This window comes from Phyllostomus discolor, chromosome 5 (genome assembly GCF_004126475.2).
Source record: "Phyllostomus discolor isolate MPI-MPIP mPhyDis1 chromosome 5, mPhyDis1.pri.v3, whole genome shotgun sequence".
NCBI classification, from domain to species: domain Eukaryota; kingdom Metazoa; phylum Chordata; class Mammalia; order Chiroptera; family Phyllostomidae; genus Phyllostomus; species Phyllostomus discolor.
Window position 1 is genome coordinate 112,375,587 of NC_040907.2, and position 21,415 is coordinate 112,397,001.

A 21,415-nucleotide genomic window follows, 5' to 3' on the forward strand; every position below is an offset into this window, starting at 1 on the left:
CAACGTAAAGACAAAAAAATATAACATTATGCAAGTTAAGTAGGATTTATACACAGACATGCGAATGAGTGAAATAACTACACTGAGATGAAATTTGTCATTATAAGCTTAATAATGTTGAGTTCACTGATAAAGCATGACTTTCTAGAAAAACATAAACTACTAAACTTTATTCGAGAAAAGGTAAAGGAGGTAAATAGGTAATTAACTGTGATAGAAAATAATAAAATTTGTAAGAACTTCCTCCAAAACTAATGTTCAAGCCAAATAACTCTTTGAAAGAAGGTTAAACCAATGGTTAAACTATCAAATATAAGAAACTAATGCACACTTATCAATGAGATATAAAACTAGTATACAGCTGATGCAAAACTTGAAGAAAATGACTAAAGAAACTTGCAACTCAATCTCACTATAATGTACTCTTTGTATAAACATAAATGAAATATTTCAAAGCTTTAAAAATAGCATGCTATAGACATGCAAGGGTTAACTCCAATAAAAAAAAAAGACAGAAATTATGAAATTTTGAAAATCCTTGACTATGTTATTTTAATAGGAAAAATAGCCCATATAATTATCAGAAAGATTATAAAAACTTTTTTGATGAAGACTTGCATCAAATATATTATTTTTTATTTTTTATATTTTTATTGAATTTATTGGGGTTACATTGGTTAATAAAGTTACATAGGTCTCAAATGTACAATTCTATAATACTTTATCTGTATATTGTATTGTGTGTTCAAAATCCAGAAACAGCCCAGTGCCCATCAATAGATGAGTGGATAAAAAAGCTGTGGTACATTTACACAATGGAATACTACCCAGACACAAAAATAGAAGGGAATCTTACCTTTTGGAAAAGCATGGATGGACCTGGAGAACATTGTGCTAAGTGAAATAAGCCAATCAGAGAAGGACAGATACCATATAATTTCACTTTTATTAAAAGTATTTTATTTACTTATTTTTAGATTGAGGAGAAGTGAAGAAGAAAGAGAGGAAGACAACAATGTGTGGTTGCCTGTCATGTGCCCCCTACTGGGGACCAGACCCAAAACCCAGGCATATGCCCTGACTTGGAATCGAACCTGCAACTCTTTGATTCACAGGCCCACACTCAATCCACTGAGCTACACCAGCCAGAGCTAATTTCACTTTTATGTGGCATCAAATATATCATTTTAATGCAAAGCACTAGGAGTTAAGAATAAGTGCTCAGTTTGAAATCCATAGCTACATTTATGTTTAAGTGACATCCTAGTGATATTGACACTAGACCCCCAAATGTGGTAGGGTGCTTCACTCTTATTGAAGATTACTATGACCAGTAAAAGAAGCCAGAAAAAATAAATATGATATACACATGGGAAAATGGAAAAGGAACAGGCAATTAACTACCTGGCAAGTCAGAAGAATTTATTCAATAAATTCAGAAATAATGAAATAATCTAAGAAAGCTAGTTTACATATAATTACTTTTAAAACTTTATTTTGCAACCCAGAAGTAACCATTTTGAATTTTTTAAATTTCTCTCCAGTATCAGATATATTACAAAATAATAGTAAGTCATCTGCAGGATTCTTTTTAGCAAAACTATAATTTTTTCCTGGAGAAAATGAAGACTTTGTATGCCTTATATCATGTAACTATCATAACTAGCCTGTGAGGTAAGTACTATCTTCATTTCACACATAAGAATACTGAAGCTCAGAGTGAATCGATAACTTGCCCAAAGTCACAGAGTTGAAGTATTGCATCATATGCAGTTTTTGGGACAATTACATACAGTCTTGTTCCACTTGAAGACATTTTGATTAACAATTGACTGTATACATGACAGTGGTCCCACAGATTACAACGGAAATGAAAAATTCTTATTGCTTAGTGACAGTTTTGGCATCATAATGTCATTGTGCAACAATGTGTTTGTGTGTGTGCTGGTATAATCAAACCTACTGTGCTTCCAGTCATCTAAAAGTATAGCACATACAATTATTTACAGTTCATATATTATAGTGATAATAAAATGACTATGTTACTGATTTATATGTAACTATATGATATATATTCTATATTTTTATCATTATTTTAGAGTGTACTCTTTCTACTTACAAAAAATTTTGCTATAAAACAGTATGCTGGGTTACACTGACAGGGACCCCATACATCTCTTGTTTTCACATCTCTTGATTGCATCATTTTCTCTTGTGATTGATTTAATCTTATGTCATTTTGTATAGTAACACGCTGTTCAAGTTTTTAGCCTAGGGTGTAACATTTAGGTATATACCGCATTTTTTTGGACTATAAGGCACACTTTTCCATCCCCAAATTTGGGAGAAATAATGGTTGTTAATGCTGCTGTTGAATTCTGTTTACCTTTACATTGGTGAAATATTATGTTATTTATGTTATTATGTATTTTACCACATTTTTTGCTTCAAACATTTTTTTCCTATTTTCCTCCTCTAAAACTCAGGTGCATCTTATTGTCCAAAAAAATACAGTAGTATGCTGTATAGCCTAGATGTGTAGTAGGCTATATCATCTAGGTTTATGTAAGTGCACTCTATGATGTTCACACAATGAAATTGATTAATGATGCATTTCTCAGAACCCATCCTCATCACTACGTGATGCATGACTATAATAAAGATATGTTGTAACTAATACAGGAAAAGACAATAACAATAAAGGGAAACCCCAAAATATTGAACAAAGCATTTAAATAATATATATGAAAAAGAGATGTTTATAGTCATAGTGGGAAAAAATGTTTACTTTAAAAATTAACAGTTGGTACACCAGTAGAGTAAAACATAATTTAGATACTCACTATACAAATACACCAAAATTTTTTGATGAATTATGAAGTAAGTGATAAGTAAAAATGTGGATACAATAAACAATAGCCAATACATGTTAAATATCACTCTGGGGGAACCCTCTAAGAATAACATCAAAGCCAGGAACAATGAAGAAAATCCTTAATAGATTTTACTAAATGAAAATAGAAAAGTTGAATAGAATGAAACTCTGTAATTTAATTATAGAAGCAGAAAACTGAAGAAAATATATGACAGGGAAAGAGTCTATACCTTTAATCTTAAAATAAAACAAAACTCTTGCAAATTAATAACTGAAAGATCACTAAAATATAGCTAAGCTACTTTTAGGTATCTATATGCTAGGTAAAAAGGAGAGATGTGAGCTTAGATAAGTCTGTTCTACAATGTATTGTTTGTAAACCCCATAATTAGGGAAGGAGATATTAAATACCTAAAAATAGATCATCTGTACCTTATTTTTCTTCACTCTATTTTTTAATTGTTTTTCAAGTACAGTTATCACCATTTCCCCCACCACCACCACTCCCACCCATGCCAGACATCCCCATCTCCCACCCTTGATCCTACCCCTCTTTAACTTTGTCCAAATGTCCTTTACACATATTCCTTGATGAGCTTTTCCCTTTAAGCCCCCCCCCCCCAATTATCCCTTGCCATCCCTCCTGGGATTACTGTTAGTTTGTTCTTTATTTCCATACCTCTGGTTATATTTTTCTTGCTTGTTTGTTTTGTTGATTAGATTCCACTTGTAGGTCAGCTCATATGGTATTTGTCTTTCATCACCTGTCTTATTTCACTTAGCATAATGCTCTCCAGTTCCATCCATGCTGTCGCAGCAGGTAGGAGCTCCTTCTTTCTCTCTGCTGTGTAGTATTCCATTTTGTAAATGTGCCATAGTTTTTTGATCCACTCATTTATTGATGGATACTTAGGTGGCTTCCAGCACTTGGCTATTGTAAATTGTGGTGCTATAAACATTGGGGTGCATAGGCTCTTTTGGACTGGTGTTTTAGGATTCTTAGGGTATAATCCCAGCAGTGGAATTGCTGGGTCAAAATGCAGTTCCATTTTTAGTTTTGTAAGGAGATTCCATACTACTTTCTACAGTGGCTGCATCAGTCTGCATTCCCACCAACTGTGCAATGGGGTGCCCTTTGTCTAGAATCTCATTAGCACTTGTGGTTTGTTGATTTGTTTTTATTTGTTCTGTTTTGTTTTTAAGATTTTATTTATTTATTTTTTAGAGAGAAGAAGGGAAGGAGAAAGAGAGGGAGAGAAACATCAACACTTGTTTGCCTCTCATGTGCCCCCTACTGGAGATCTGGACAGCAACCCAGGCATGTGCCTTGACTGGGAATTGAACTGGTGACCCTTTGGTTTGCAGACTGGTGCTCAATCTACTGAGCTGGTGCAGTCAGTGCTGCTGATTTATTTATGATGGCCATTCTGACCATTGTGAAGTGGTATTTCATTGTGGTTTTAATTTGCATCTTTCTGATGGCTAGTGATGTTGAGCATCCTTTCATATGTCTCTGGGCCCTCTGTTGTCCTCTTTGGAAGTTTTTGTTCAAGTCCTTTGCCCATTTTTTAAATTGGATTGTTTGTCTTCCTGGAGTGGAGTAATGTGAGTTGTTTATTTTTTGGAGATCAAACCCTTGTCTGAAGTATCATTACAAATATATTTTCCCATACAGTTGATTCCCTATTCATTTTGCTAATATTTTCTTTAGCCATGCAGAAGCTTTTTATTTTGATGAGGTCCCATTTGTTTATTCTTTCCTTTATGCCCCTTGCTCTAGGGGTTATATCAGTGAAAATATTGCTGCATGGAATCTCTGAGATTTTTCTGCCAATGTTCTCTTCTAGGACTTTTAGTGTGTCACACATTCTTTTTAAGTCTATTATTCACCTTGAGTTTATTTTTGTGTTTGGTGTAAGTTGGTGCTCGAGTTGTTTGTTTCTTTCTTTCTTTCCTTCCTTCTTCCTTTCCTTCTTTCTCTTCTTCCTTCCTTCCTTCCTTCCTTCCTCCCTCCCTCCCTTCCTCCTTCCTTCCTCCCTCCCTCCCTCCCTTCCTCCTCCCTCCCTCTCTCTCTCTCTCCCTCTCTCTCTCTCTCTCTCTTCTCCTCTCCTCTCTCTCTCCTCTCTCTCTCTCTCTCTCTCTCTCTCTCTCTCTCTCTCTCTCTCTCTCTCTCTCTTCTTCTTTCTCTCTCTCTTTCTTTCTTTTTCTTCTTTCATCTTTTTTTTTTTTTTTGCATATACTTGTCCAGGTCTCCTAACACCATTTGCTGAAGAGATTATTTTTACTCCACCTCATGTTTCTGTTCCTTTTGTTGAATATCAATTGGTCATTGAGACTTGGGTTTATTTCTAGGCCCTCTATTCTGTTCCATTGATGTATGTGTCTGTTCTTATGCCAGTACCAGACTATTTTGATTATAGTGGCCTTGTAATTTAGTTTGATGTCAGGTATGGTGATCCCTCCTACTTTATTTCATTCTCAATATTGTTGTGGCTATTCAGGACCCTTTATGGTTCCATATAAATTCTTAAAATATTTATTCTATATCTGTGAATATGTCTTTGGTATTTTAATAGAGATTGCACTGGATCTATAAATTGCTTTGGGTAGTATGGACATTTTGATGATGTTAACTCTTCCATTCCATGAATATGGTATATGTTTCCATTTGTTTGTGTCTTCCTTAATTTCTTTCTTCAGTGTTGTGTAGTTTTTGTTCTTTTAGTCTCTACGTCATTTAATTCTGCTCTGGTTTTGGTTATTTCCTTCCTCCTACTTGCTTTGAGTTATCTTTGTTGTTATTCCTCCAGTTCTTTTAAATGTAGGGGTAAGGTTAGGTTGTTTTTTGAAATGTTTCTATCTTTTTTAGGTAGGCTTGTATCTCTATGAACTTCTCAGGACTGCCTTCACTTTGTCCCATAAGTTTTGACTGTTGTGAGTTCATTTTCATTTGTTTTCAGAAACTTTTTAATTTCATCCTTGATCTCATTCTTAACCCATTCTTTGTTTAATAACATGCTCTTCAGTCTCCATTAATTTGAGTGTTTTTGAGTTTTTTCCTTGAGGCTGGATTCTAGTTTCAGTCCCTTTTGGTCAGAGAAAATGCTTGATATGATTTTAATGTTCTTGAATTTGTTGAGGCTTGTTTTGTGTCCTATCATGTAGTCTATCTTTGAAAATATTCCATACGCATTTGAAGTGAATGTGTATTTTGCCTCTTTGGGATAGAAGGCTGTGTATATATCAGTTAAGTTCATTTGATCTAGGACATTGATCAGTGTCACAATATCTTTGTTGATATTTTGTTTGTAATGTCTGTCATTTTTGACAGTGGGGTGTTAAAATCCCCTAGTGTAGGAGACCATTCTGTTCTGTGGGCCCAGCTCCCACTCAGAGATGCACAGGACCCACACCCACGGATAGGTTCTCCCGTGGGGAATCAGGTCTGCTATGTACCTAGGCTGCTTTGAGACTTGCTTTTGCTAAAACTCCCTCACACTGAATTGAGGACATTTACTGCAAAGTAACTTCCTAAAATCCATGCTAAACCTTCCAAGGACGAGTGAACTGATTCAACCACTTTTCCCTTTTCATTTGCAAATACCTCTTCTGTGATGTGGTTAGCAGCATTGACTCCTTTGTTTTCTGTAACAGTAACCACCTAAAGCTAACTGGTGCATAGTTAATGAGGACCATCATGTAATGTGCCCAGAAAAGAAATAAAAGCCTGTCATGGTGGAGGCTTTGGTTTTTGGCTCCTCTTGAGAGTGAAGCTGCCCGCCTTTTTCCTCCACGGGACTCAGTAGTCCATGTGAATGTCTCTCCCCCCATCCACAATGTGGCAGACCCCACGAATTGGGGTCCACATCATGCTAGTATAAGTGTATTGCTGTCTATACCTTTCTTGAAGTCCTCTAAGATTTTCCATACATACATTTGGGTGCTCCTATGTTGGGTGCATATATGTTTATAATGTTTATGTCTTCTTGATGGATTCTTCCCTTGAGTATTATGAAGTGTACTTCTGGGTCTCTTCTTATGACTTTTGTTTTGAAGTCTCTTTTTTTCTGATACAAGTATTGCTACCCCAGCCTTTTTTTTTTTCATTTACTTGGAATAATTTTTTTCCAACCCTTCACTTTCAGTCTGTGTATGTCTTTTGTTCTGAGCTGGGTCTCTTACAGGCAGCAAATGTGTGGGTCGTGTTTTCTTATCCATTTAGTTATCCTTTCTTTGACTGGAGCATTTAATCCATTTACATTTAAGGTTATCATTGATAGGTTTTTATTCACTGCCATATTACTCCGTACCTGTGTTCCTCTCTCTCTCACTCTTTTTCTTCCTTTTCCACAAGCCATCCATTTAGCGTATCTTGCAATGCTTCTTGGTGGAGGTGTATTCTTTCAGCCTTCGTTTGTCAGGAAACTCCTTATTTCACCTTTCATTTTAATTGGGAACCTCTCTGGGTAGAGTAGTCTTGGTTGTAGGCCTTCATTTTTCATTTCTTGGAATATTTCTTGCCATTCCCTTCTGGCTTGGAGCATTTCCCTTGAGAAGTCAGCTGCTAGCCTTATTGGGCTCCCTTGTATGTTACTTTGTTTCTCCCTTGCTGCTGCTAAGATTCTCTCTTTGTCTTGTAATTTTGTCATTTTAATTATTAAGTGTCTTGGAGTGGGCCTCTTTGGATTCCTCTTGATTGGGACTCTCTCTGCTTCCTGGATTTGTGTGACTTTTTCTCTCATCAAATTAGGGAATTTTCTCATCATTGCTTTTCAAACAGGTTTTCTATCCTTGCTCCTCCTCTTCTTCTTCTGGTATCTCTATCCTATGGATATTATTACATTTCATGTTGTCCTGCATTTCCCTTAACCCCTCTTCATTTTTTGAGTCTTTCTTCCTTTTCTTGCTCTTTTGGGGAGTTTTTTTTTCTACCTTGCCCTATGGCTCACTGATTCGATCCTCTGCTTCATCAATCCTGCTTTTGATTCCTTCTACTGTGCTCTTCAATTCAGAAATTATATTCATTTCCTCTTGGGTCTTGTTGATTGTTTCAATGTCCTTTTCATACTGGCATAATTCACAGTAACTTCTTTGTAGCTTACCTATAGTTTTTGATAATTCTCTGTGAGCTCATTGAGCTTCCTTATAACCATTGTTTTGAACTCAATATCTTATAGTTCACTTGCCACTATTTCATTTAGCATTCTTTCTGAGGACTCCTCCTTTCCATTCATTTGTGGGTAGTTTCTTTGTTTTCCCATTATTTGTGAGACTCTCCTTGTTAGCCTCTGCTTCTTAAATTGATCTCCTGGAATTTGTGGTGTGAACTTGTATGGTAGGAGACCTGTGAGATTCAGTGGTGCAGTGTCCTTTATCTCCTGAACTTGATGCTTTTGGGGTGCCTTTTATGTCATTTATGTTGGCCCTTTGCATGTAATTAGGTTTTGATGGTTGTTGGGTCATTCTTTGATGTGTCCTTCCCTCTAGTTGGTTGACTGAGGGTCACTCCTCCCACCACATGCTGTATGTTGTTGTTCAGGTTCTCCCAGAACAAAATCACAAAGCCAAATGAACAAACCCACATCCATAAAAATATCTCCCCCTGCAATCCCACTATCAACAGTAAATGAACCAGTATTAATAAATGTGTAAAGAAAGGGGGAAAACAAACTATAGTATTAAATTTATTGTCTTAATATGCAAACTTGCTGGACAAGGAGTTAATGTTAAAAAGCTATGCAGGAAAGAAAATATCACTAATTATGGAGAAAACCACAGTGGATTTTATCTCAATAGCCTCTATTATTTATCACAGTTTTTTCTTTCTGTATCCACCTTTGGTGATGTCAGACATTGACCCTGTCTGACCTTAGGCAGCCTGCTCTGAAACTGCTTGGGTTCTACTGTCTGTGGCTGTCTCCTTCAAGTTGTTCATCTAGTTACTCTGTACTCAGTAGTCAGGCTTAAGCCCCATAGGGCAGGGTAGAATCATTCCTGGGGTTGGGGTTATTGTTTCTCCTCAGGCTACTGCTGCTCAGAGGGGAGTGGGTGCCTGAACAGGATAGTTGCTGCTGTGGTAAGAATGATGACTCAGCACCAGGATCCCTGTAGCTACTCTCTCAGTTCTCTCTCCAAAGCGTCCATTTCAAGTTTCTCCTCAAGCATCTCTCATCCACTTTGCTACCTCCTTTGCCAGGGATATACTGTCTGTGGCTGTCTCCTTTAGTTGTTAATCTAGTCACTCTGCACTCAGCAGTCAGGCTTAAGCACCACAGAACCAGGGCAGTGTCTCCTGGGGGGGAAGCTGTTGTTTCCCCTAAGGCTACTTCTGCTGGGAGGTAAGCAATCTGCTGGAACAGGATGGCTGCTGCCTGTGGGGTCTCCAGCTCACTCTGCACCCACCTTTGCCAGATCTCTAGGTAAGTGGCTGAAAATGAGAATTTGTGCTGTGGCCCTTTAAATGGCTCTGTGAGTCTCCAGTCATCTGTCTGTGGCAGAAAGAAACCCTGCCACTTTTTGCCACTGGTTGTTTTCTGTGTACATTTTGGGCTCTAGTGCTCTAGGCTGGGGATCCCAGCTTAGGATTTAAGACCCCACAGTTCTCAGGGGGATCCAACCAATTGCTTAATTATCCCTCCTGTGCTGTCACCTGTGTATGTCCATCCAGCCCTCTCAAGTGTCCACCACACTACTTACTAGTCAGTTAGTGCTGAAGATGACTCTTTTGTCAGTATGGTGATATTAGGCTTCTCTCTCAATATTGTTCAGTTGTTTGTTCTGGGTGATTTGTCCACATTTAGTTGTAATTCTGGGTTGGTCCTGGCAGGTGGTTAGTGTGGCTGACATTTAGTTCTCCACCATCTTGCCTCTCTCCATTACCTGTACTTTAAATTATGGTACCTGAATTTTATATGGCACAAGTCAACGGTTAAGAATACTATCACATATATTATTTGTAATATATGAAATATGTGTATATTAATAACATTATGATTACCAATATATTTTTATTGTGTGATATTCACAATATAATGCTACATTTTAAATAATTTATACATTACCTTCAGTAAGATTTTCTTTATGAGAAAAGGATCCTTGTAGAAAAATTTCAGATAGATTCACATCAAAATTATATGCAAAATCATGGCATTTTTATTAGTTTCCAGGCATTATGGAAACTAATGATATAGCGCTTAGCAAGGGAGAAACAATCCTTATTCTAGTGGTGTTTCCATTTCAGTGAGGAGGTAGCCAGTAAACATAGAAATAATGAGTTAGGCAATTGATTATAAATATGTACAGTAGCAATAAGATTACAGGTAGGGAGTAACTCTATATTCCCTCAGGTAAAATAGTTAGGATAGGGGTCGTTTTCTAAGAAGATATTAGTAGAAATGAATACCAAAAGATGAGGTTAAATCAACAATGGGAGGTACTGAGGGAAAGTATGGAGGCCAATTGAATTGTAGCTGCCAAGCATTGGGGTGGCATTGGTTGGGTGTTACAAGAAGATATGAAATATGGTGGGAGTCATGGTTGTGGTGAAGGGATGAGAATGGCCAAATGTCTTAGGAGGCTATGGCAGCAGTTCACTGTGAGCAGGTCTTCCATCAACATCGTACCCAAAGTCAGACAGCAACAGAAATAAGATATGACCACAAGCAATGTGTTTCCTGACTATAGGATAAAAGAGTGAAGATTCTATAATAAGAAGTGAACCTAAAATTTTTTTTCAACTCCATCTGGTAGCTTTTATTTCCCCTGAATTCCAATTTTAACTGCATAATGCACAAACCAGAAATATTAAAAGGGAGGTAGTTGAGATGGACAAAGGGCTGAAGGAGAATGATGAGACTGAGAATGTTAGTTTTGTTCTGAAGGGAAATTACTTGAGGAACACGATAGACTATGGCTTTAATGACTTATATTCAAGGATTTGAAATGGCATCAGTGGGTGAAAGCTTTAAGAACCTAGATTTTAGATGTCGGTAATGAGTAACTTTCTCATAGGCAGAGTAGCTCAAAGAGATGGCAGTGGTAGGGAAAGGCTGATAGATAAAGAGGAAATTTGAGCATTCAATATCACTATGAGGAAATATCTGACTTCCTTTTTAGTCTCTGAATTTCATCATCTCTGTTATCATTTATTCCATTATTACAATTATCCAGGCCAAGAATTTTGGAGCCATCCTTCCTTGTTTTCTAACTCTTTTCTTCCTCTCTGCACTCATACAATATACAAGCAAACCTGGTTAGCATTACCCTCAAAATGTTCCCAGAATCCAATTACTTACCCTCATCTCATACTCTCCCAATTGTTTTTCCATTCCCCAACTTGCCCCCATTCTGTCTACTTCATCTCCATTCAGCAGCCTATACAGTCCTTTCAAAATTGAAGTCAGGTCATGTTACTTATTTCTTTCAAATCTTCCAGTATTTTTTCATCTTACTGAGAGTAAAATCCAACCTCTTTGCATTTCTCCACATGTCTCCTGTACTCCTCTTTGACTCTTTCATATTCTCTTTCTACAGTTCCTCTCCTCCAGCCACACTGGCTCCTCACTCTCCTCTGAATCCTGCAAGCATAGTTTCACCTCTGGTAAGACCCTTCTTTCTCTTGCTCTTCCTTCTGCAGGGTGTGCTCTTTCATCATACATCTGGAAGAGTAATTTTCTCCCATTCTTCAGGTCTTTGCTTAATAGGGAGACCTTCTTGGATACCTAATATGAATATGCCTTCCCACATTGTCCAGATGAGCTCCATGAGACCAGGAGCTTTGTTAGGTTTATGACTGTATTTCTAGTGCCTAGAATGTTACCTGACCTAAAGCAGTTCTCCATAAGTAGTGGTAGGATAGATTAATACATTCAAACATTTGCCAAGTACATGTTTGTTATCAGAAACCACAAGATGCTGAGGAAGCCAATGCACATTTAAAAAAAGTCATAGGCTAAAGGAAGAGATAAACCAGTGGGATAGAAGTGCTGGAGGACAGCCATGTATCAATGGCCAGCTCAGTGTATGCTTGTCTCATGCTGAGTGGCACCTCATTAACCCTCACAGCCCCATGAATTGGAAACATGGTCTCCTTTCTGAAGAGGGAAATGGAGAACCATGGTGGGGTTCTTTAGGGCTCTAACCTGATCAAAATTGTGTGGGGGAAGATTGTTTTAAGTGCTTCATGCTGGAGGTCAGTAAATGAGATAGGAGACTATTGTGATAGTTCCTTTTAGAAAAAAAAAAAAACCTAGCCAGAACTAAACAATGCATCAGTGGGAACGGAGAGAAAGAAATGGCTTTTAGAAAGAGGTGGAAGTACAACTCTAGCATTCAGTAATGCAAAACTATAAATCAAGCATAATCTTGGGAGGCAGACATTATTCCCAGAAGCCATCTCACTTTATCTGCTGGAGTTGTTTCTTTTTATCCCTTTCAATAAAAGCAATTAGAAATACTTTCAGAATGTCTTCTTCATTAAAATGGAGGTTGTCATTCTGCACACTCTTGAGAAATGGATGTGACTATAACAATTCAACCATATATTCAGTTGCTTGCTTGCCTGCTCATGCTGCTTGGTGGGTGATAAAACTCTAAAAATGAGGACTCTACCTCATATAACCCAGTATCTGAGCCACAGAGAGAAAAATACTTTTGAGGAAATAGATATGTTAGACCTAGGCAGGCCTAGGAGGAATGAAAATCACCAGGTGAGAAAATGGCACTGTGGGAAGCTGCCTGCAGACCCTACCCAGGAAGATTAGGGTCTGGGACTGGCTTATCCAGCATAACAGGATGCAGCTTTCACCCAGCAACTGGCTGTAGCCAATCAGACTCTAATACCCCAAGTGCAGGTTTTTGCATTTAAAAACCTGGATCTAAGAACAACTGAGTGAGTCCCAGCCTCCCTTGATTGGCTCCCCATCCTCCCTTGGCTGTCCCTACTTTCCTCTTAACCTCCCTCAGATGGCTCCACTTTCTCTCTTATTTCCCATTAATAAACCCTGCTCTCTGTAGCTCTCTACGTCCATCTGGTTTCTTGAGTGACTCCGACCTAACAAGATATATTTGTGGGAGTGGTGTCAATTTTATTAAAGCCTTATTCTGGCATTGCTAAAATCTAAAACTGTTGTTAGACTAAATAGAGGTGTATTGTCGCTTCCTGCAGCATTGCCATTATTTTCTACATTGTAAGTGCCTACAAACAACCATATAGACCCCTGGTTTCCAGGAATCATGTTTAACCCAAAACCAAGACTGCCTACCTTGGCTTTTCTCCTTTTCTACCCAGAGAAAGTCTCTAAGCCCAAGAGATGGTAGCTCTCAAACAGAGGACTAAAGTCCAAGCAAATCTGTAATAACAATTTCATTAAAGGGAGACCCTACAAAGTTTGAGAAAAAAATTTTAACTCAGGGATTGGTAGATGCTGGGAAACTTGGTTAAAAACAACAGCAACGATCACAAAAATAAGCCTTGTTGAGATGAACTCAGTAGTGAAGAAACAAACAAAGAAACATCAGATAGCAGAGAGATGCAAAATCTGTAGGGTTAACTTCACTTTCTTGAATTGGGCATTAAGTAGACTTGGTTAAGGTGGATAAGAGATCCATATCCTCATTATCTCCATTGTAGATTTCATTAGAACAAGATCAGGCCTCTACGGCTAGGTGTTTGGATAGCTCAGAGATTGGCAGAGCAGAGCAGACACAAGATAAGAAGTCTGCCTCAATAAGATGGGCTCTACATCATGGAATCCCGTGGCAAATGGGCATCTGATGGCAATATGTCAGAACCCAGAATGTGAAAATTGTCACTGCTATACATTAATCATGCAACAAACACCTCGTGTGCATTCCCTGCTGGGCAAGAAATGTGAGAACAAGTGTTATCACTCTCCTGCTTCAGTTTATGGTCTAGAAAAGGGTGTGACACAGCTATACAAACAGCTCTTGGCAGGTGCCTTTGTTTATTCCTAAGACTCTGGAGAGCCTTTTAGTGAATCTTCTCCAGCCCTCTCTGGAGAGGTGCTTTCTTTTTTGATTTAAGAAACAGCCACAACCAGTGACAGGGTGATAGGATGCTGTCTGATTTGATGATGGAGGTTAGGGCACAGCTTATCTACACTTTATTTTCTTGCTTGTGAATTCTCAGGTCATAATAAAGCATTACATGTCTACAGACCAGCAAAAAGAATTAATTAAGGGGATCCTTTTAATGTACAAAGCAGCTTACTGAGATAATGGAAAAGGCTTTGGTAAGACTTGGCTTAATTGGAATTTCAAGCAATTCTTCACTTGTTGTACCAGAGATTTTTACTATTATAGACAAGATGAGCAAGCTGTTTAAAGAGCTTATGGGAAGAACTGGACTTAGAGGTTTTAGCAAAGGTGGATTTGGCTCAGAAAATCAGAGCTGCCTCAGAAAACAGCAAACAGAGAACCTGGACTTGTTCTCTTGTCACTGCATGAACATGTAAGGCTTATTAGCCTCTATTGTCCAAGACCACACAGAAATTAGATGAACAGGAGAGTCAAGTCCTAGTGAATCAAACTTTCTTCCCATTTCTAGGTATAAATATGGTTATGAGGCACATGCAGAGCATAGGCTTTGAAGTTTAAAATGCATGTTGTACCCCAGGTCTACCACATGGTTCCTCATAAATTTCAGCTAATAATACCTCTCCACCCTTCACAGGAACTGTTTGGATATTAACTGTTAATAAAATATGCTAAATGCATAGTGTTCTGATGAAATATATAGCATTCTCTGGATAGGCTATATGAGTAAACAAGACTCAGAGACTACCTTAAAGAAGTTGACAATGAGAGGTAGATGGCAGACAATTACACTGGGATGAAGTCCTTTCCATTCAAGTCAAAAGTTAAGCCCCATATTAACTGAGAAACTGGAAAACAAAACCTCTTAAAATAAATGTCTTTCAAGGACATGACAGGACTTCAGGAAAAAAGATAGTGGCTCTGTATTTTCGTGGGTTGGCTAAGAGGGTAGGGGATACCAGACAATGACTGAAGATTTAGCTTTGCTTCCTAGTCTTTCTGCCCTACAGGACAGCCCTGATGCATTTTTCCCTGGTCCAAATGCTACTCATTATAAAAACCTATGCCTTCAATTCAGTAGGACCATCTGAAGAGCTGTTTGTCTGGAAATTTAGCTTGATTCACATCTGCATTACCAATGATTACCAGTGACTAGTTGATTGTGTCTTGACATGAGCTCCAATTGCAATAATGCTATATGTTACCCTAAAATGTATTTCATTAAAGGCTAATTCTAGTTGTTTCTTGTTGTCTTATTGAAGTTTAACTAAAATTCTCTTAGTGCATCTAATGGACAGCTTTGGGGAACAAAACTATATTGTTCTCTTGTGATGTTTAGTCCATTTACTTGGTCAGAGAGTGCAAAGAGCAATTCATTGGTTGCAAGATAAGGATAGGAAGTCCTTCAGGGGTGGCACTTTCCTCAGTGAAAACACTGATTCTGCTCTTGTGATAGAAAAGAGCATGAAATGGAATTCAGAGAATTTTCCTGAAGCTTTTTCCAAGTGGAAGGTATATATGATTTTGAAATGAAGCAGACTTAAATACGTAAGACCCCAGAGGCAAGAAAGAATCCAGAAAAATTTGCATTTGCTGGAATAATAACATTCTAAATATAGCAGCAAAGCTTCCCCAATGCACCTAAAATTCCAGGATGAGCTTCTCACAGGAGGCTGGATTATAGTAGTTTATGTGAAGGAAAAATGGACCCATATCTATTATGCTCCTCAATGCATATTATACCAGTGTCTGATATGAATTTACTACTATGAAGAGCTTTCATATTTGTTCTTTAATTTTATTTTCACAGCAACCCTGAGAAGCATATATTTTTATTTCCATTTACAGATTAAGCTACTGAGGGCGAGAAAAGGCAAATAATTTTCTTCGTTTGAGACAACCACCCAGGGTGCAGATCGAGATGTGGAACCTAAGCTTTTTCCTTCAAATGCCAAGAGTTTCTACTCCACAGGTTTCTGTAAGACTGTTTTGCTTCCATTTTGCAATTCCTCACAGCAGTTACTGGTGGTTCTACCCTAAAAAATCCTACCAGGACCCTTATGCCAGCAACAGGAAGCTCTCAATACCCTCTCACTCTAGGTCTGGGGTTCTGAAATGTGAATGCTCTTCAGTTATTGGGGAAAGCTTCTTAAACACACACTGCTGGGATCTACTGAACTCTAGTTTAGTAGGTTTGGAATGCAGCCAGACAATTTGCATTCCTTTCCTTTTCTTTCTAATAGCTTCATTGAGATATACTTTATATACCATGAAATTCAACCATTTTTAATAACTTGACCTACTGTGCAATCATCACCACAATCTAGTTTTAAAACACTTTCATACTCCCAGAAAATCCTTTGTGTCTGTTTGCTGTGGGTCCAGTTCCCACTCCCATTCCCTGGCAGCCACTATTCTATTTTCAGTCTCTATAATTTGCCTATTCTGGAGGTCAATGCATTATGTGGTCTTTTGAATCTACCTTCTTTCACTTAGTGTGAGATTCATGTTGTAGCATGCATCAGTACTTCATTCCTTTTTTCCATTACTAAATAATATTCCATTTACTGGATATGGGCACAATTTACTTAACTATTCCCTGAAAATTTGCACGTCTAACAAGTTCCCAGGTGATGCTGATGCTATCGTTCTGGAGACTTACACTTTGAGAACCACTGATTTAGGTCAACAGCTCTCAACCTTGGCTGCCACTGGAATCTGTAAAGGACATTTTACCGAATACTACTTGAAAGACTTAACCATATCCTGATTTTAAATGGTCTGAGGTAGGGCCCAGGAACTGGTGCTTTTATAGAACTTTCCAAGTGATTTGAATAATAAATAGCTGAGATTGAAACTTATATCTCGCCTGGCCGGTATTGCTCAGTTTGTTAGGTGTCGTCCTGAAAAGCCAAAGTTTGCTGCTTGGATCCCCAGCCAGGGCACATGTCTCAGTTGGGGGTTCAGTCCCCAAAGTGTGTATAAGAGACAACTGATAGATGTTTTTCTGTCACATTGATGTTTCTCTTCCTCTATTTCTCCTTCCCTCCCTTCTCTCTAAAAATGAATAAATAAAATCCATAAAAGAAGAAAGAAAATTACATTTCTAACTTCTTGCTACTCAAAGTGTTTCATGGACCAGTGGCAGCAGCACTTAACCAGGAGTGTGTTGAAATCTCTGAATCTCAAGTTCCATCCCAAACTCCTGAATCAGAATCAGCATTTTGACAATATCTCCAGGTGATTCCTGTATACACGGAGATGTAAGAAGTGCTGCTCCACAGCAGGGAAAACAAAATGCCTAGAACAAAAAGACAGGAATGAAAGGAAAATTTTAATTTCAGACTGAACTGTTACCAGGTCCAAACAAAAGGCATCTGATGAACGGCGGTTCCTTTAATATAACTTGCCAAGATTATCTCCTGTATTTGTGAAATTATGGGACTATTGCTGACCTTCCTCTCTAGTCACTATGGCTACAGATGAGCCTAGTGAAGGCATCTGGATTAATGTGCTTATTCTGCTAGATCTCATTCTCTTTCCAGGGAGTGTAGCTGGCATATGTTTATGTGTTTCATCTGTGCCCATCCTACTGGGATTCCTGTAATTTTTCTTTTATCTTGAAGTCTGAAGCCATGTTTAGATTCAATGGAACCTTGACCTCTTGACCATATTAAGTATGACAACATTTTGGTGAACCTATTTAGTTCTGGGAATGGATATGTAGGTATTAGAGTACAGAGATCAAGACACAGTGTCTGCCTGAAGGTACTTAGTATAGTAAGGGGTTCAGGGCTTTAATGATACATATAATGCTCAATGCAATGATTGCTGAAGCTTTAAAAAGAAATGTCCATAACCTAATATTGAAGTGGAGGCCTAGTCAGGAAAGGCTTCCTAGAGGAGATAATTATTAGGATAATGTTGGACAATTAATAATCAAATTGTGGTCATGAGCAGGTGTCAGGGGCACTAATAAGTCATAGGAAAGAAGCCTGGAAACATGAAAATGTTTGAAATCTTGCTTCATTTTTAGGAATGAGTATGTAAAAAAAATAGCTGCAGAATCTCAAATTAGTCTTTTCTGAGGATGATCAGGAGATGAATGCATGCTACGTTTTGAGCTTGAAGACAGAGTGCTTTTAATACAGAGACAGAGACCCCAAACCCAACTATATTTCTAACAAGACAGCATGATGTGAAAAGAATATGACTGCATTTCTTAGGGTGTGGGAGGTCTAGTACGTGGAGGTCTATGCAGGGTCGCCTCCATCATCTCACCTCGGGTAGGCAATCTGACTGCTCATTTCTGGAGCCTCACAACTGGGGGGTCTCCAAGAATGTGTTTTGGGCAATGGAAGATGAGAACCAGTCAAATGGAGATTCTGTTCTTCTGGACAAAAACAGTGCCAACAGGAGAAGGGGGACTAGGCAGGAAGCTATACATCAGGATTCTGAAGTCAGAGACCAAGACATGGCTTCAAATAAGAGCATTGAACCTCACCAACTAAGTGAAAACAATGTAAGTAAAACATTAGATATAATGTCAAATTTGATACAGATGATCAATTGATGACAATTTCCCTCCCTGTGATAAGACCCTTTCTATGAAAAATATCCTGGAGATCAAACCCAGATTCCATCTGTCACTTGCCCCATTGCCTCCCTTATATTGTCCAGTATAATTATAGCCTGACCTTCAGCTATGCAGTCAGAGGCACTTATTGCAGTTGGTGACTGTAATTCATGCAGCAGTCTACAAAGAATTTAAGTTTTGAAGTTTAAGTTTCCTTCCCTGCTCCCTTCCCTCTCTCCTTTCAAGTTAAATTTTCTATCTGCAGCTGTCTGAATACTAAGGGCTTTAAAAATTTGTGAAACAAGTAGAAGAGAATTAACATTCAAGGGATTATCTCATTTTAATCCTCAAAACAACTCCATGAAGTGGATAAAAAAATATGATCCCCATTTTACAGGTTTAGAAATACTAAGGCATATAATCTTGTCCAAGACTACCCAGTTACTAAGTGGTGGAAATGGTCAGTTCAAGGTTTTTTCCCCACCTCAGGCTACCCTCAGTGGGGCTGTTTCATGTGTCAGCTGTTCAGCAGACACTATAGGAACATGTGTTCTTGGATGCTCAAGTTGTAGTGCTGGTGATCACTACCCTCAGAAATAGATAATGATGATCTTGGGAGCAGTACTGGGCTTATGAAATGTGAATATGAGTGAGTATTAGAATCCTCTCATCTGCTGATAGGGTAGGTCTATAACCCTAGGCCAGGCAGACAAGGAGCTAGACTGAGAGTTTGCACAGATGTTTCTATGTGTTCCATTTAGAATCTGTACTGTGGGGTCAAAGCAGGACTCAGATCCAGGAAAGAGTGCATGAATCACAGCTGCAGAACAATTTCATTTGCTGAATACCAGAAGACAAGTTAGCTTAAAAACAAATTGTGTGTACAAAAGGATTGGCTGAGGCCATTGTGGACAGGCATGCCATACAGCAGGTTATGTCTTGTCTTTAATAACACTGTCCTCTGGTGGGGACAGAAAATAAGGTTAATCTATCACATCTGTCCTCATAGTGGAGACTTCTCCCTATTCCTTAATTTTTTCAAGTTTTAAAATACTCATTTTGTTTGAATGAATGGGATTATTGTTTAAATTTGTAAATTAATATAATTAACAAAGAAATCATAACTGATGTGTCAGATTACATTTATTTGGCATCTACTCCATTAATGCCTAGGATCTAAAAAGCATTGTTACTCATGTACACACTGTTAATTATCTCAACACGTTTAATTGCTGTTTTCTTAAATAACTAGTAGGCCATATGTAAATGATCTTTCAAGCATTAACATTTCATTTTGTGAAAAAGTAAAACACTGAACAGATTGCTTGATACATTAGACTGAATGTGATCTTTGGGCCATTCATGCTGTATTAGAGAAATGGGAAACCAGGGGAATGATTTCCCCTTACCATCCTAACCTAAAACCCAGGGGCCAAGGGGCATCAATATAACTACACTTGGAAATTACAGAATTGTCAAAAGAATGGTAACTCTGTAGTATAAATTGTGGAGCATATGTTAGAATTCTATTTTTTCCTGTGACTGTAAACTATGCAATTTTTTATCAAGCTAGAAAACAGAAATGATAATGTCAAACATTTAGGGAGCACTTGCTCTATTCTAAGCACTGTGCAAGGGACTTGGTGTATTTTGTTTTTCATTTCATTCTCATAATAGTCCTATGGTAAAGATGATGTGATTATCATCCCACTTATCAACCTAAGCAGGGACAAGTTAACTAACTTTCTCAAAGTCACGAACTGATGATGTTTGCATTTGGGATGCTTGTCTAATATTCCTTCTACGTGAGATTGTTCAGTGGTCCTATTTGGTAGATGTTCTTTAAGACTCCCAATGACCATGCTGCCTTTGTGTATTGAGGATCTGAGCTTCACATCAAATAAAAAGTAGTTCCTAAAGATTAATTTTCTAGAAAATCTTAAAAACTTCTATAAACCTGCTTCTTATCAAGTATGTTTGGACAGATGTATTAATCTATTTAAGAGACTGGTTTGGTAGATGCCAATGCTTTTTCTTGTTTTCCACTATAGTCAGGGAGGCATATGGTGAACATAGAGGAAAGGGGGAGATTGTGAGTATGTGTGTGTTGTTTAAAGAAAAAGATGAGAGGAGGGGACAGAGAGCATGAAAAGAAGGTTGAAGTAATATATGAGTGAATATAAATGGAGGATGCTTTCCTTTTTCCTCAATAGGATTTTGTGAAGATCCAGACATAGCTCAATGCAACAAATGTTAGGAATTATAACAATAGCATTCAAGAAAATATTGAGTTCTATAAAGATAACCTTATTGAGTGGCTATCAATGGGCCTGTCACTGTAGGTAGAGTAAGAAGGTTGAACCATTTCTACAATAATCCAGAGAAATGAACAGATAGAGGCTTTGCTTTCAACAGAATGTGGCAAACCACCCCGCTGCAAGAAGGCTCAGAGTGGTGGTAACCTTGGTGAGTTTGAGACAAATACTATAGTTTTCCTGACAAAAACTGTACCAGCGAGTAGATAGGCAATGATGCAATGCAAGAGAAAGAGGCTGCATGTGTGGTAGCAAACTTCAGTTACCTGTGAATTAAGAATATAACATTTATATAAACATCGATCCACTAAATATGCTCAGTCAAAATATCATATTAATTTAGAACTTTGTTGAATTTGAAAGAGATGACAAATTTATAATGTTAGTGAAAAAACAAAGGCAGAACCTACTGGAAACTGGTGTGATTTATAAGGGCCCATGTACATTACAATGAGGGTGAGAGAATGATTTAGCCATGAGCAACCCAAGCCACTGTCAAAAACATGCTTCAGAGCACAAGTTCTCTGAAATGTCACCAATGACATTTAAAAAATAGCCTACCTCAATTCTGAATCCTTGTCATTTCCTGGCTTT